Here is a 14,044-nt window from a genome sequence, read left to right on the forward strand (position 1 = left end):
CAGTTTGTCGACTTGAAAACTTCTGATTTGCAGTTTCACGGGTACCAGAAGTATGTCGGATAGATTTTGGCGCATTTCTGGCAGTAGTGATAACAGCATACTTGCAAACCGGGCCGGCGTGTAACTTTCTTAGAACTAAATATTATGAGCTGTAAATATACCAAAATGTAGATCTCGGCGAGTTGTATTTCCTTGACCTACTACGGGCTGGATGGTGTATCGTTAATAGCCGAGAAAATGTTGCAAAACCGAAAAACCGGAAAATCCATTCCAGCTTGGTCCGCGGCACATTATCCCAAACTACAGTGACCAACTTACAGTGACCACACTGACACTCAATCCTGTTTGTCAGTGTAACTTGGTCACTGTAGTTTTGTCAGTGTAACTTGGTCATTGTAGTTTTGGTTAATGCTCCGCCAGCCGGACTAGAATGACTTTTTGTCCATTTTTGCGTTTTATCACCCTTTTTCCCGGCCCGCGGCACAAAAGAATAGCCATCCGGCCCGTAGTTGGTCACTAACATAAAACTCGCCGAGATCTGCATTTTTGTATATTTTCCATTTCATAAAAGCGAGTTAGGCTCCGGTTTGCCAGAATTTTTTTGGTTAGATTTTGACTTATTTCACAGATTACTGATAACCCTACCTGAACTCCAAACTTGTCAGCGTACATCTCCGAGAACTGCTTCAACGTGAACGCCCATCCATGGAGACCAGATCCAAACCCAACATTTCCAATCGATGGATCTACCATAACTGGGCCCATTGGGCCATCATCATCCAAATAGGTGGCGATGATTACATTGACATTCTCCACAATCCGTCGGAACGTTTGATACATCTCCTCGGCTCCGAGCTGCAATTCCTGAAGAGCTCGATCCATCTTGTTCATGAACAATATCGGTTTAATCCTCTCCGCAATCGCTTGCCGTAAAACTGTTTCCGTCTGAACACAAACTCCGGATACACAGTCCACCACTACCATAGCTCCGTCGGTGACTCGAAGTGCCGCAGTGACTTCAGATGAGAAGTCGACGTGGCCTGGAAAGTCGATGAGGTTGATCAGGAAGCCGTTGAACTTTTCGGGTTTTCCGTTGACTTCAATGGTTTCACATTGGTTTTCCCCTTGGAAAAAGTGTAGGTCCTTCTTGTCAAGCTCGAAGAATAGGGAGATGGCGCTGGAAGTATATGGAAATATAAGATTATGGGTGAATCAAAACGCACAAGTTATTATTGAAAGTTCCATCACCTAATCTTATATAATAATTGTGCTACAGTATAATTTTGCATTGAAATTATTTATAAGTCATTAAATTTGTCTTTATACTTTCAGGCTGCCCCAACTCACGTCGACTTGATCGTAATACACCTCTCCTGCTCGTCCTTCCTTGTATCCGTAAATCTCGCTTCACCGGCTTTCGACTGCGCGATAATACCCGCCTTGGACACCAGCGAATCCGTCAAAGTAGACTTTCCATGGTCCACATGGGCGATGACGGACATGTTACGGATATTCCGTCTCCGGTCCATCAGGGAGCGTATCTCATCGGCGGTGAAGTTGACCTGGAAATGGGGAATAGGAAAATGTGAGGTAAATACCGTAAAAATTGTATGATAATCATGCCGTTATATTTTTAACCAGAAAAATTTTTGGAAAATTGTTGCCTAAGATGAAGTAATGTACAAAACGCGCTATTCATAAGTGGAATAAATGAAAATGAGAAAATTTAAATTTACCTACATAGTTTTTTTCTGTTCTTATCGGTGGTTACCAGACAACATATATTGCAAGACGTGTTGTAACTTCTAATGAATCGTTCAAAAAATGGGAAAGTAAACAAAAATGTTTTGGAAATCGCCGAAAATCTCGCCCTTTTCCTGCTGCATCGCTACTGAAAAACTGAAAAAAATTAATGTTTCTCTTTCTCCATTAAAATAAGTGTTTTAAAGATTCAGTTTAATGATACGAAAGGAAGCTCAAAAACCAACAAAAAAAGTTTTCAAATAATTTTTGGATTTTTTTTTTAATTTTGAAAGCATGTCACAATGTCAGCACGATGAAGAAATTATGCAAATTGTGAAATTCTTTTGTTTAGCTAGAATAAATTCCGAAACTATCTCAAACGGAGCAACTCAACGTCGAACATGACACTGTTTCTGGTATTCTTGATACAGTAATTCACGAAACTAGTACTAATTAAAACAGTATGTTCACAACGAAGCTCAACCTACCTCTGCACACCAGCTCTATTGACAACGGGGGCTACAAATTGTCGTGACGGTGAAATTAGAGCTCTTACTGGAGAGACCTAGCGAAATAAAAAATGGCTCCCGAGTAAATAAAATGTTGGAAACAGTAAAACACTAAATTGCTTGAAAACCACGTTTTTCAATCCTAATGGTCTTGATAGAAACTTTTGAGACTAAAAGAATAGACTGGTATCATTGCGCTAGAATTACCTATGCGCTGGTCTAAAAATGACAGAAAGGCGTTTTCAGCGAAAATCAAATTCTCCGTGAAAAATCTTTTTCAGTTCTTCAGAAGAGTTAACACAAAAGGAAAACACAAACAAAAAATTTAACAGTTTTCGGAAATTTTTTTTAATTTTGAAAGACTGTCTTATTTCCCCACACTCCGCGCTAATATGCTCCTTTCAAAAAAGGTGTCAACTACAAAAATAAAACTATTGGTGTATTCTAGTCGCCGTAGGAAAACTGGAAAAATAGGAAAATTATTATTTCCGTGTCAAGATTAGCAAAAAAATTAAAACAGGGGAACGTTCAGGATTGAAACCTCACCCCAGAAAAATTATAAATTTATTGTTTGAAACAGGGGTTATTTTCCAAAAATTTTGCAATGCCCATTCTGTCTTCAATAGAATATTTAAGCACTCACCATGTTCCCTTCTCTTGCAGCTTTTTTTTTTCAGCTACACACGGGAAATAGGTCGGTGAGACAAGCGGTGAGACACAGACTGAATTCGAATCAAATCGTCAGACACTGAAAATTAAAACCAAAAACAATTTTTCTAAGACAACAAAAAAAACTACTCCTATTATCAAAAAATTTCTCTCAATAAATATGTTTTCCTTCCCCGATACACATATGAAATATTGCGAAATTTTGCATGCGAGGTCGCAAGGGGGGAACAGAATAACAAGAGGGTGCAACATTTCGTCACTGACCAAACAACTAGTTTATTTATTTTCAGAGCGGGGAGAAAGGTGTCTACGGCATCTGGCGCGTCTTGGACGCGCGGCCAGAAGGGGGGGGGGGGGCAGAGTGATGTTTGCTTGGTGTGTATTTTGTGTTTGTTTTTTGCTGTCAAGGTTGGCTGGCGTGTCTTTGACGCGAGAGATATTTTCTGATGAATGAGTTTAAAAACATTATATACGAATGGTGAAGCTCAATTAATATAGGTTTTGTTTTGAACTACATAACATAACACGTGGGAAACTGTAACCGAGAGAAGCAATCTGACAATATCGACGAAGAATACAAGCAGAATTATATGACGAATGCGGATATGTTTTTATCCTGAAACTTTAAAAAATTTAAGTGATTTTAGAACACCTCACCTATGCGTAAATAAACAAGATGTCATTGATAATGTGAATTGTAACTAAAGTTCTTGCAACAGGAAAAATCATTGATAAAGGTAAAAAATTGAGATTAAAATCTTAGTAAGCTCTTAAATTCGAATTTAAAAAAGATTTAATTAAGCCAGGAAACTATTGAAGAAGAAATTAATTAATGGACAATAAACTTTCATGTCGAAACAGAAAAAAAGTCTAAAAGAAAGTCGGGTATCGCTTATGAAACTTGAAATGTTATAGCCTCTTTTTATTTCTAAAAAAATGATTTTCTGATTAATTACGTACTTGTTCTATCTTCATATTATTGAGCTCATATTCTATCTGTCAATTGTAGTTAGTATTCATTATCACTATTTTTTCTGTGAACAGGAACCCCTTTCACTTCCGTTTCAAAAATGTTTTTTTTTTTAAATTTAGGCCGATAGAAGACAGAAATCAATTGGTATCTCTTAACCGGCAGAAGGAAACGTATTGTTAATAGATTCTCGTCAAATATGGACATAGAATACACTACGATGAAACAGGAGCATGATTGCAAATGTGGTAATGGATCAATCCCCGCCCCCCTTTTCTTTTTGAACCATTGAATTCTCATTATGCTTATTAGGACTTGTATCAAATCTTTTTCCAGTTTTTAGTTGAAGCAAACCTTGTTTGTGTTGATCATGACAATTATAAGTGTTGTGTTTTCATGTTATTTTGGAAAAATGAATTCTGAAATGAAAAATTGCTTTAGAGTCATGAAATCTTGGTCTTGAACACATTCACTAGTCTCTATTGTTGACGCTCCAAAACAGAAGATTTAAAAAAAGTTTTGCTGAAGATAGGAGAACGTCGGTAAACCAGTTGGGATATCGACTTTCTCATGTTTGTTTCTGTTTTGGAATTGTGCTGAAATTGTTCAGAGCAAAATTTTTTGATCATGGAGGCCTGGTTTTAGAAGCTTTTTTAGTGATAGAACACGTTTTTTTTCGATTCCTCATTTTCTTGACAACAAGAAACAATTTTTGTTGGAAAAAATTACGAGCTTATCTCTAAGTTTATCTGTAAGTCTTATAAGGGTGTACTTTAAAAATTTATGTGTTTCAAATTGAAGGGAAACTAGAAAATTGCGCGCAATATCAATATATCAATATTGTAGCCGCCCGTCTTTTGTGAAGTTTTAGAAATTGGTTATATTATTTGTTAACAAAACAGGACAAAATAGTTTTTCTAAAAGAACCGCTGTTTTAATAATTTCATTTTGAAGAAGATGCTATTTCTCGTAGTTAATAGGAATATTTGACTGGGAAATACGGCCCATCAGTTGGATCTATTGAATCAGAAACTTCACAATGGTAAGAGACAGTGAATTTTTTTCTAAACATTGAACTAAAACTTGTTTCTAAAAACGATAAATTCATTGGTTTCACGAAATTTTCAGTTCAAGAACCTGAAATAAGTTGAAACACTTCAGGAAATCGATTAAAAGTGTTTGTTTTGTTCCTCGTCATATTTTATTGCATTGCTACACTTGAATAAATGAAATGGTTACTGTTATCACTACAGGTTTTCAATAGGTGCCACTTTTCATTATTAATGGGTACAACATATTTGTGATGCATAGAACGGAGGCAATTTACTATTAAGACTTAAAGTTTTATACACTTCAAACTTTTGTGAAACTGCAAATGTTTTCAGCACAACTGGCGCATAATTCTAATGCATAATTTCGGGATATTTTAAATTTTACATTTTATGCTATTCAGAAAAAAAAAATCAGAAACGAAATCAGGCAGTTGTGTAATTAACCAAAAAAATTATCAGAACAGTAAAAATAGTTGTGTTGTGGAAAATTGACAATTCCCCACATATTCTGACGGTTTTCATGATCATTCTTGTTTTTTCAGTTTCTATAGGTTTTTTCTAGTACTGAACGTTAAATAACAAAACAAACAACATCGCTTCACCATTGAAAAAAATATAAAAACCCGCAGCTATGCTTTTTGAAGTTGGAGAAGGTCACAGTTAGTTTGAAACCGAACTACGAATCTAGCAAAATGTGATTTTAGACACTTTACTCATGAAAAATTTGAAACAGTTTTTATTTAACATTACACCATGGAGAGAGCTGATACTCTCAGTTGAATCCGACTAATTCGAATGAAACACTTTTTTATTTTCAGACTGTCTTCAAACAAAGAGAATCGCTATGCCATGATTGATCTGAAACTCTAAAAATAATATAATTATTACTTGAGTAATTTTCCAATTATCAGCATTTATGCAAGATAAAACTGTTTCATATTATTAATAAAAAATTGTTGAACTATTAAAAAAATGATTTTCCTGCGAGGTTATCTTAATCCGGTTTGATACTATAATCTTTAGAAGAACATTTATTCCAAAAAATATTGTATACAACAATTATTAAAATTAAAACCGTTCTAATGATTTTTTCAAAACGGGTAACTTTTTGGAAATGACTAGTGAACATAGTTTTTGTATAACAAAATGCGTAAAGTAATGTGCAAACTATTACCTTTGATAGACGAAACAAAAACGAGTTATTCTTGTGAGCACTCATTTCAAAACTATTTGCAACCGACAGAAATAAAAGTTCAGTTTCATGGAGAAATAATTACAACTTTACTTCTGATATAATTGTTTAACATACAAAAAAGAAAAAAATCAAGTCTTTAAAAAAGTATCTTCTTCGGAAAAGTATGAAGTCAAAATAGCACATCCATTTTCTAACTAGAAATAGTTAGATTCCTCATTTCAAATAGCTGTCCCATTTTCAAATTGTCTAGAAACGCTGAAACCGAAAATATATAGTAGGCAATGTATCCACGTTATCGATAGCTAACCCGTTGTCAGTTGAACAAAGCTCACTTCACTTTTGTGCATGAAATATTCAATTGCTCATTGAAAAAAAATTACCTGGAAATACTAATACAACATAGGCGAATCGGAGAATTTTGAAAAAAATCAAAATCTGTAGAATTAGGTTAAAAATCAAAAAAGGAAAAGATGATTCGTAACGAGCTAGAAATTGTAGTGTAAATTTGGGTTTTTGAACGAAATAAGATTTGTAGAAAAGTTCAACATCGATTACAATTGTAATCAAGAAGAATGAACTTATAGAAGAAATTCTCATGCAGAAACAGAAAATGAAGGTTGTACACATTTTCAAATTATTCAGCTGTTGCAGGCAGTTTTTTTCTTCTCAAGTTAAGATTTCCAGTCTTTTGCTAATGTTATTCATCACAACTTCTACCCGCTACTCTTAACTTCTTTTCTCTGTTTTAAGACATTAATATCTTGTTTGGAAATTCCTTGAAGAAAATTTGACTGTGCAACTGCGAATAAAAATGCCACGAACATAAGTTGAAAGTTTTGCTCCAACTTGGTAGGATCAGAGATAAATGAGATTTCATAAAGATCATAACATTCTTTAGAATTTCCACAACCTTTTCAACATTAAACAAAAATATATGTATACATGTTTCAGATTTATTTCATAAATCTTCATTTTTTGTCTATGACCGTTAAAGACGGTTTAAGAAATCAAAAAAGTGTTCGCAAGCATTTTCATATAAATCTAATAAAAACTCAAAAATTCCAACTTATTAATCTCTGTGAATGGAAATATATTCAGTTAAAAATAACTTTTTTGTTGGAAAAAGTTCAAAAACTGATTAAAAGTTCACAGAAAAACTCTCATTAATCAAAAATAGAATCGACAACTGAGATTCAAGATCCTGTTATAAATAACTGGAACAAATAAATAATCGTGAACACAATTGTTCAGCTGCTAAAATTTTTACGGTACTCTGAAACAGATCAGAAAAACTTGAAACAATTCAAGAAGTTACAAAACTACTTTATCTGTTTCAGTTGTTTGATTTGTGTGCACATTCACTTCAATAGCAATATTCACCTCTCTTTTGGTTGTAGGTTACCTTTTCTTTAAAAAGAATTCAAATACACCCGAATTTCTTTTCGGGAATTTGTTCTGTTTCGACATGAAAGTTTCTTATCCATAAATACGTTTTTTCATCAATTGTTTCGTGATCAGATAAATTATTTTTTGTCCAATTTAAGAACTTACTAAGATCTCGATCTTGTTAAAAACTAGTATTCCCAAATGTGAGTCCTACCACGCTAAAATTATTATTTTTTCTCAATGTTTTTATTTGCAACTCAATTTTCTTCCATCTTTAAATAATTGATTTTTCCTGTTGCAAGAACATTAGTTCATAAAACTCAATCCAAATAACCAATGATTTTTTAACTATACAGAACTGCACGAATAACACTAACATGTTTAATGTTTCAAGAAAATATATTTTCACCTACATATTTTACATTCAATAGAATTTTGCTAGTATCTTTTTAAATATCTTTTAAAAAATAGCGTGATAGTACTCACATTTGGGAATACTAGTTTTTAACAAGATCGAGATCTTAGTAAGTTCTTAAATTGAACAAAAAATAATTTATCTGAACACAAAACAATTGATGATAAGGTATTTATGGAAAAGAAACTTTCATGTCGAAACAGAACAAATTCCCGAAAAGAAATTCGGGTGTAGCTTATCGAATTTTTCAACTGTTTCAGCTGCTACCTATTTCTAAAAACTTAATTTCTATTTATTAGCGTGATAGGTAAGTTGTTAGTATCTACGATCCCTATTTTTCCTGTTAACCAGTTTTCCACTTCCGTTTCCATAAAATATTTTATTTAGGCCGTTAGACGATAGGAGTCAATTGATTTCCAGATTTAAACTTGTTAATAGATTCTCGTCAAATGAGGACATAGAATACACTACGATGAAACAGGAGCATGGTTGTAACTGTGGTAATGGATCATGATTATGACAATTGTAAATGTTTTGTTATCATGAGATTTTGGAAAAATAAATTCGGATGTGAAAAATTGGTTTATAATTATGAAATCTTGGTCTTGAATACATTCATTAGTATCTATTTATTATTGTTGACACTTCGAAGCAAAAGTTTAATAAAAAAGTTTTTTCTGAAGACAGGAAGACGTTGGTAAATCAGTTGGGATACTCATGATTTTCTGTTTTGGAATTGTGCTAAAATTGATTAGAACCAAAATTTTTGATTATCAAGGCCAGGCTTTCAGGCTTTTTAATTCAGGTATTGATGTAACACGGTTTTTTCGATTCCTCATTTTCTTGACAACAAGAAATAATTTTTAGTTGAAAAAAATTACGAAAAATTTAAAAATTTGTGTGTTTCAAATTGATGGGGAAATAGAAATTTCGATCCAATAGCAATGTTTCAGATCCCTGTATTCTGTGAATTTTTTAAAAATTGTTTACTTTCTTGTTAACAGTACGGGTCATCATCGTTTTTCTGAAAAAAAACTGATGTTTTAACTATTTCATTTAAAATAAGATGATATTTTTCATTGTTATTTAGGAATTTGACATGTTAACCTAATTCACCAGTTGAATCTGTCGTATCAAAAGTTTTACAATCGGAAGCGACAGTGAAATTTTCAGTTGACGAAAATAACTTGAAAACAGTCGACACACTTCTGGAATCCGATCAAAAAAAAATTTTCGTACATGGCTTAGTACCAGACTCGGCAAATGTCGCCAAGTCTAGGCCAAACTCTGCGGCTGTACAAGTCTAGGCGCAACCTCCCACCAGTCTAGGCCCAACTTTGGGTGATCAGAGCCAATGATAGAGGGTCACCAAGTATTGGCCCAATGTTGGATATTGATTTTTTCTTTGGCAGCCACTCATTTAAATTTATTTTATTTTTCTGTTTTTACCCATTTTTACGAGTTTTCAGTATTTCCCTTGTTACATTTATCATTCCGAACTTTGTTTCCGAAATATTCAGATTTATATGTTTTAAAACTTCAGAGAAACTCAATGGGTTCACACCGGAACCCTTTCAGTGAAGAGGACAAATTGTTCCCAAAAAACGAAAACTCGGATTCGCAAAAGTAGCAGTATTTCTCGGTGAGCTAATAACAATTTGCAGTTCCAAAAACTTATAATTGTATTTCTAGAGAACCTAGAAAGCTGTCAACTCTTCTCAATCATACGGAAACAACGGAAGGAAATTTCAAGAACACCGCCAATGGAAAGTTAATAAATGTGAGAATTATTCTTGAAAGTATGAAATTTTATTCTTGAATTTTATAGCTCATAATCAATCGGATTTCTGGACAACGTCTACATCACCTATGCTATCATCCCCATCATCTTCGCCTACATCAGATCCGAAGGAATAATAACTGACTCCTTCGAAAATATATGTAATTTTTCTTTGTTAAACTTTGTAAATTTTTCTTTGTTAAACATGATTGTCCTTCGTTTTTGATTTTTTTTAAATCTAATAAATTTATGAGTTCTAATGAATTATATTTAAGCAAAACAGGAGAAAATCAATAAGATATTCCAGGGCCTGGACCGCGCTTTCACCAAGCCTTCCACCAGTCTCCCACAAACCTCCCACAAGTCTTGGCCTGCTTTTACGTAACACTTGTGGGAGATGTGCGCCTAGACTTGTGAGAGGCTCGTGCTAGACTTGGCGACACTTGCCGAGAGAGCTGTGCGGAAGTAAAATTTTTTGAAAAGGAAGAAGGAAGAAGGAAGAAGGAAGTGAAATTTTCAAAAAGGAAGAAGGAAGAAGGAAGAAGGAAGAAGGAAGAAGGAAATAACTTTTTCAAAAGGGAAGAAGGAAGAAGGAATAAAAAAGTGAAAAAAGCCCAGGAAGAAGGAAGAAGGAAGGAAGAAGGAAGGAAGAAAGAAGTTGGGTTCCGAACCGGGAAATCGGAAGTTAATTTTGAAAATGACCAATTTGAGGAAACTTTTTTCTAGTCATCTCTGAAAACGAATTTTGATGTTGTTTCATACAAAATTCCGTCAAAAACCCCCAAAATTCCGCCAAAATTCCGTCGAAAATTTCAAAATTTTAGTAAACTTTTCAACGGAAGAAGGAACAAGGAAGAAGGAAAAAAACATTTTCAAAAGGGAAGAAGGAAGAAGGAAGAAGGAAGTAAATTTTTCAAAAGGGAAGAAGGAAGAAGGAATAAAAAAGTGAAAAAAGCCCGGAAGAAGGAAGAAGGAAGTCGAAGGAAGGAATTCCGAACAGCTCTGCTTAGTACATATTTTATTGCACCGCCAAACTTGAATAAATGAAATAGCTACTGTTATCACTACAAGTTTTCAATTGATAGCACTACTCATTATTATTGGTTTAGTGAATTTCAAAATTGATTATAAATATTTTTTGAATTTGAATTTGAAACATACTTTGTAGTTATGTGTTGAATTTGGAAAAGGTCACAGTTAACTGAAACTGGCATTCGATGTTTTTGATCTAGATATCCCAAAATAGTTTTGTTATTGGAAGTAAATGGTTGGCTGGCTGGGAAGATGACTTCGTAAGGATTCTGAATCTGATTCAAAAATTTTTCAGTGTCAAAGTGGACCGAGAGGCCAGTTTTCAGAAAAAAAATTAAGAACTACAAATCTAGCAAAATGTGATTTTAGGCACTTTACTCATGAAACGTTTGAAACAGTATCTATTTTACATTAGATCATGGAAAGAGCTGATACTTTCAGGTGAGTCTCACTAATCTGAATATACACTTTTGTTAGTTTCAGACATGTCTTCCAACAAACAAGTAATAACACTCGGTGCCATGCTTGAAATTCTGGAAAGATTTTAATTTTTACTTCAGTAACTTTCAAAATCTCATTTTTATTCAAGAGGAAATTGTTTAACATTATTAATAAATAGTTTCAATGTATTGAAATCTTGGTTCTGTTTCGTGTGAAATAAACTAAATGTGAGAACAGCATTTTGGGAGAATATTTATTCAATGAAAATATCGTGTAATCAATTTTGAAAATTCAAACCAGCCTAATGATTTTTTTAGAATAGGTAATCTTTTTTGAAACGGTTTGCAACCGACAGAAATTTTGTGCACCAAACACGAGTATGGCAGGATTACTAAAAACATTGGAACTTGGAAATAGTTATAAAGACGAAACAGGAAAATTTGAAAAAAAAACAACATCTGCACAATTACCGGTTTTTTTAAAAGGTTTTTTTTGAAAAAAAAATGATTTGCAGCAAAGTTTAAATAGCTTTATAATCGAATCAAGAAGGATGAACTTATGGAAGAAATTCTCTTGCAGAAACAGAAAATGTATTCAAACTTTTCAGATGTTGCAGGACGTTTTTTCTTCTCAGGTTTCTAGTATTTTCCGATAATTCTATGAAATTATTATCCGCTACAATTAACTTCATTTCTATGTTTCAAGAAATCAGTATCTTGTTTGGAAATTCAGTGAAGTGCTAGATGTCGAAATAGATACTCAGTCACTTGCCAATTGTTAAAATTAGTACCGTCAACTACTTATTTTCGAATTTAGGATGAAATTTTGATTGTGCAATTGCAAATAAATGTGTAACGAACATATGTTGAAGTTTTTCGTCAAACTTGGTGAGAGATATTTATAAAAATCAGTTTATTATGCAATTTTTTAGTTGCTAAGACTGAGAGCATTCTATATAATTTTAGTTTTTTCTTGTCTGCATTTCAAAACCGTAAAAACATGAAATCGATTTTCAAGATATTGGTTGGAAATTCGAAACGTAGCTTACTTTGCTGGATGACTCGCGGTTTTTAGCTCGATCATTCAGATAATAATAACATCCTCTTCATTTGAAATTTGTTAACAAGTAAAATGTTTCAGTATATAGAAAGTTTCACTGCTGTTAACACGAACTGGGTGTAAATTTATGAATCATACCAAAAGGTGCATAATGGTTCATTTGGGCAATAGTTCTCATAACAGTAGTTTGAAGCACAAAATTTAATTCCGTTGCAAACATTCAGAAATGTCAATTCTGAAATTGTAATTAGAGTATTTTGTGTCAGATCAGAAAGTACACAAATTTCAAGCTGACCTTCTAACATTGTGCTGCTTTGTTTCATGAAAATCTGGCAAATTTTGATGTTCAAAATGTGAATTTACAAATTTAAAATGCATACTTGTTTACTGTTTCAAAGTGTCCAATTATTCTGTTTATAAATTTAAATTTTATTCCGTTTAATGTCCCCGAGTGCATCTTACACGTCGCAAACTTAAAGGCGGCAGTTCGGTTAAAACATTATGGTGGTAGATTGACCTGGCGTTTAACCTGGACCTCATTTTAATGAAAAATGTTTGGAGTACTATTTTTTGGTTTGTTTACAGTCAGAGTTATCAGTTAGTTTTCTTCCGTTTCTCATTCATATAATATTTTATTATTGGGTGGTACTGTCGTAATACTAGAGGTAGATGATGCGGACTATGGAAAACAGCGCTATTGCGAAGACGTATTTAGAACCAAACTTAATTTGGGGAGTGAAACAGAATCATATATGATTTTATAAAATTAATTCAAACATTTCTAACTCTATCATATCTTCGTGAAAAAACAGATTTATATGATTCCCAGCCCCATGTCCCCTAGTCAAACACAACACAAAAATTAGTTGTTTCATACCCTAGAAAAACTGATGTACTTTTTCAGCAAACAATTCATCAGATTTTCATAACAGAATATAGTTTTAAAAATTGTGAAAATATTACAGTTTCTGTTTGATGACTTTTGTCACTTGACTGTAATTTATTATTGAATACAGAAATCAAAAACGAAATACAATAAATAGAGTAAGTATGATAAGAAATGTCAGAATCCGTGTCCTCTTCTAGAGCTTTGTTTTATTATTTTACTCGGCACTGTTTGTAAAAATAATCTGCTTATTTTAGTCTCTGATTTCTTCCATCGGTAGGAGTGCCAACGCCGGGTTTTTGTGGGAGAGTAACTAAAGTAATTGTTGAGGTCGATTGCAATTTTACACAGTAGAAGTTCTAAAAACCTTTACGTAAAAAATATCCCGTATTTGCTGTACCAACAAAACACAGAGTAAAATAGTGATATTAATTTTTCAATGTTCCATGAACAGCGACAGGAGCAACATTTTGATTGGCAATGTTCTCATTGCCGCGTTTTATTATTATTTTTCTGTCATTTTTTGCTGGTCCACTTATATTAGGAACATAGTGCATCGGTTTTTATATGTTATAACCGGATAAGATAAAACAGTGACAGTAGAAGAACGCTTCAAAACACAAAAATCCGAAAAATCCTTTTTTCAATCCTCTCAAAATCCAAATAATAAAAAGTTTGGACAACTTTTCCGCTGACAATAGCCAGTCTAGTTGTACCTCGCTGCTATCTAAATTTCAATCAAAATTTTTTTCGGGATTTTCAGGAAACGCATTTGTTGAAAATTGAGATGTTTGGAGAACGTTTATTATCAGCATCCTATTATTATCGGGGTTTTTATGTTTCATTGCGGTGTTCTGCAAAACGTTGTTTCACTACTGACACGAAGTAATAAGTCAGTGAAATAACG

Source organism: Caenorhabditis remanei, chromosome IV (assembly GCF_010183535.1).
Source record: "Caenorhabditis remanei strain PX506 chromosome IV, whole genome shotgun sequence".
NCBI classification, from domain to species: domain Eukaryota; kingdom Metazoa; phylum Nematoda; class Chromadorea; order Rhabditida; family Rhabditidae; genus Caenorhabditis; species Caenorhabditis remanei.